The sequence below is a fragment of the Tiliqua scincoides genome, chromosome 7 (genome assembly GCF_035046505.1).
Source record: "Tiliqua scincoides isolate rTilSci1 chromosome 7, rTilSci1.hap2, whole genome shotgun sequence".
In the NCBI taxonomy this organism is placed as follows: domain Eukaryota; kingdom Metazoa; phylum Chordata; class Lepidosauria; order Squamata; family Scincidae; genus Tiliqua; species Tiliqua scincoides.
The window spans coordinates 6,697,882-6,701,351 of NC_089827.1; positions in this window are offsets into that span (position 1 = coordinate 6,697,882).

Genomic DNA, 3,470 nt, shown 5'->3' on the forward strand with positions numbered 1-3,470 from the left:
ACCTGTGCTCATTGTGAAAGGCAACACAATAGACTTGGCCTTGGCAGAGTGTATTTCACATGGTCGTCAAGCACAACAAACATGCCTTAGAGGGATCAGCACCTTCAGAGAGAAGCAAGTGATTTATAAAAAGTGGCTGAAATCTACACTAGGAAATCAATTTGCTTAGAAACCGCCAACATTATACCAGATATATATACCAGGAAGGAACATTTGTGAGAAATTTTTTAAATAGTTGCTGTTGGCAACCTTCAGTCTCGAAAGACTCTGGTATCGCGCTCTGAAAGGTGGTTCTGGCACAGCGTCTAGTGTGGCTGAAAAGGCCGATTCGGGAGTGACAATCCCTTCCACACTGGGAGCAAGTGCAGTCTGTCCCTGGCCTGTCTCCCTGGATATGGGCCTTCTTTCTTTGCCTCTTAGCCTCAGTCTGTTGGCCAAGTGTCTCTTCAAACTGGGAAAGGCCATGCTGCACTGCCTGCCTCCAAGCAGATCGCTCAGAGGCCAGGGTTTCCCACCTGTTGAGGTCCACTCCTAAGGCCTTCAGATCCCTCTTGCAGATGTCCTTGTATCGCAGCTGTGGTCTACCTGTAGGGCGCTTTCCTTGCACGAGTTCTCCATAGAGGAGATCCTTTGGGATCCGGCCATCATCCATTCTCACGACATGACCGAGCCAACGCAGGCGTCTCTGTTTCAGTAGTGCATACATGCTAGGGATTCCAGCACGTTCCAGGACTGTGTTGTTTGGAACTTTGTCCTGCCAGGTGATGCCGAGAATGCGTCAGAGGCAGTGCATGTGGAAAGCGTTCAGTTTCCTCTCCTGTTGTGAGCGAAGAGTCCATGACTCGCTGCAGTACAGAAGTGTACTCAGGCCGCAAGCTCTGTAGACCTGGATCTTGGTATGTTCCGTCAGCTTCTTGTTGGACCAGACTCTCTTTGTGAGTCTGGAAAACGTGGGAGCTGCTTTACCCATGTGTTTGTTTAGCTCGTAACGTCAGTGGTTAAGGGCGCAATCCTAACTTGTGCCCGAAGCAGGCAGGCCAGCGGGTCTGCGTTGAATCCAGCACAAGGGACCAAAAGCAGCACATCCCAAGGCAAAGGGAAGCCTTTTCCCTTACTCTGTGTCATGCTGCCGTGACCCCAGTGGTCTACTTTGACGAGGTGGCACAGATCCAAGCATCCTGGAGCTGCGTTGTGCTGCCTGGGAACAGGGTCAGGATCCAGCATAACCGCTAGATTCTGACCCCGCATCCCGCTCCCAATCCACCCCTGGGACAGCCCACTGCCCGCCCTTCCCCCCCCCAAAAAAAAACAATGCAGGTCCAAGAAGACCCATTGCCATTAACCATTGTCAGCATCACCCAAAAAACTCACCCCGGGCAGCCGCCTCTGCCTGGAAAGCACAGAGCCTGTTGGGCAAATGGAAGTGGCAACCTGGCACAAGTTTCTGGGTGATCAATTGGGAAGAATGCAGGGAAAAGGTATTTTCTAGATGTAGCAGTTCCACCGTTTGAAGACGACTGCTTTAAATCAAAGGTGGTGCAGACCTGAAATTATTCCCCCACCCAAAATGCAATTCAAAATCTGCACTAAAACAGCTCAAGGCCCCCCCAAACCAGCACATCAAGCCACAAGATAGTCAGCTCTGACAACATAGGAACGCATGAAGCGTTCCCCAGAGTCAAGGAGGTTGTTCAGTTCGGTGCTTGTCTAACTCTGAGAAAGGATTGCTATTGATTTGTTTTGAAGCGAGAGCGGCGATAACATCTGCCTGGTCATCCCACATTGTTTCAGCAACCCGATCCAAGCCCTCATCAAAGCCAACCAGCTGATTTCCGATAGTTTCGACAGGGTTTTCGCCCCAAGGCCGCTTTGTGGGGGAAGAAGCAGATCTCATGGATAGCGAAACCAAATAATAACAGAGCTGCTCAGAGCAGGAGTTCTCTTACTTTGCAATTAGTGCCACTGATGATGTTCTTCGTGATAGTCTCAGATGTTCATTTGGGAAGGCGCTCGTTTCTATAGGTGGGGACGTGAAAGACAAACGTACCTATTCATGTGTGCCCAGACTGGCAGCTTTGTTTGGCTCTTTGTGGAGGGCACTCTGTACCGTATCTTGTGATCAATTACCCATTGTTCCTCTCCAGTGCACGGATTCCAAGCTTTTCCTCCCAAGCATAAACTTTTCCATGAATAGTCTGGGCAGAAGTTTAGCATTGTCCTTTTTCTAGCCATTGTCACACCCTTCCTCCTCCTCCTTCTCCTTTATTCATTTCCTTTTTTTTTTCTTTCCTTGTAGGTTGAATCTGCACCATAAGAACATAAGAACAGGCCCACTGGATCAGGCCATAGGCCCATCTAGTCCAGCTTCCTGTATCTCACAGTGGCCCACCAAATGCCCCAGGGAGCACACCAGATAACAAGAAGACCTGCAAGGCCTCCTGGGAATTGTAGTTAAGAACATAAGAACAGCCCCACTGGATCAGGCCATAGGCCCATCTAGTCCAGCTTCCTGTATCTCACAGCGGCCCACCAAATGCCCCAGGGAGCACACCAGATAACAAGAGACCTCATCCTGGTGCCCTCCCTTGCATCTGGCATTCTGACATAACCCATTTCTAAAATCAGGAGGTTGCGCATACACATCATGGCTTGTGCCCCGTAATGGATTTTTCCTCCAGAAACTTGTCCAATCCCCTTTTAAAGACATCCAGGCCAGTCGCCATCACCACATCCTGTGGCAAGGAGTTCCACAGACCAACCACACACTGAGTAAATAAATACCACATGCTGAGTAAAGAAGTAAAGAAGTAAATATCACCACTGCATCAGAAGACGTGTTCATCACCCCAAACCTGTGATTCTCAAACTTTTCAGCATTGGGGCCCACTTTTTTAAAATGACACTCGATCGGGACCCACCTAGCTTTACGAGATTTTTAAAAAGTGATCTGGAAAGAAATAATACTTTATTTGTTTGTTTGTTTGTTTGTTTACAAGCAATGTGTTTTTTTTAAAATTTGCAAACAACCCCCCCAAAACCGGATCCGTTCCTTGTAATTATTCCTCATAATGAGACAGCCCTAATGAAAAGCCTCAAGGCTTGAGGGGCTTAGTTCTGTGAGCCAGCCTTCACCTGCCCCCACTACCTGTCATTGAGGGACTTGGAAAACAAACACACACCAGAAAAATGATATTCAGAGTGCAATCCTAAGAGTTCTTTGGGCCGGCAGAAGTCCCTTGCACCGGCCCAGGAGTGTCACAAATGTGCCATAAGGCACGTTTGTACCTCCTTGTGAGTTGGGGAGGCCGGTGCAAGGATGTGCACCAGCATCCCTGCGCTGGAGCAAGCCCCAGACCCATTAAGTACACTCCAGACCCATTAAGGCCAACTCAGCCTGGTGCTGGGGTCTGAGAGGGAGGGCGAGGGTGGAACTGGGTCTCCTGCGGTGGGGAAAGGGCAGGTGGCAGGAG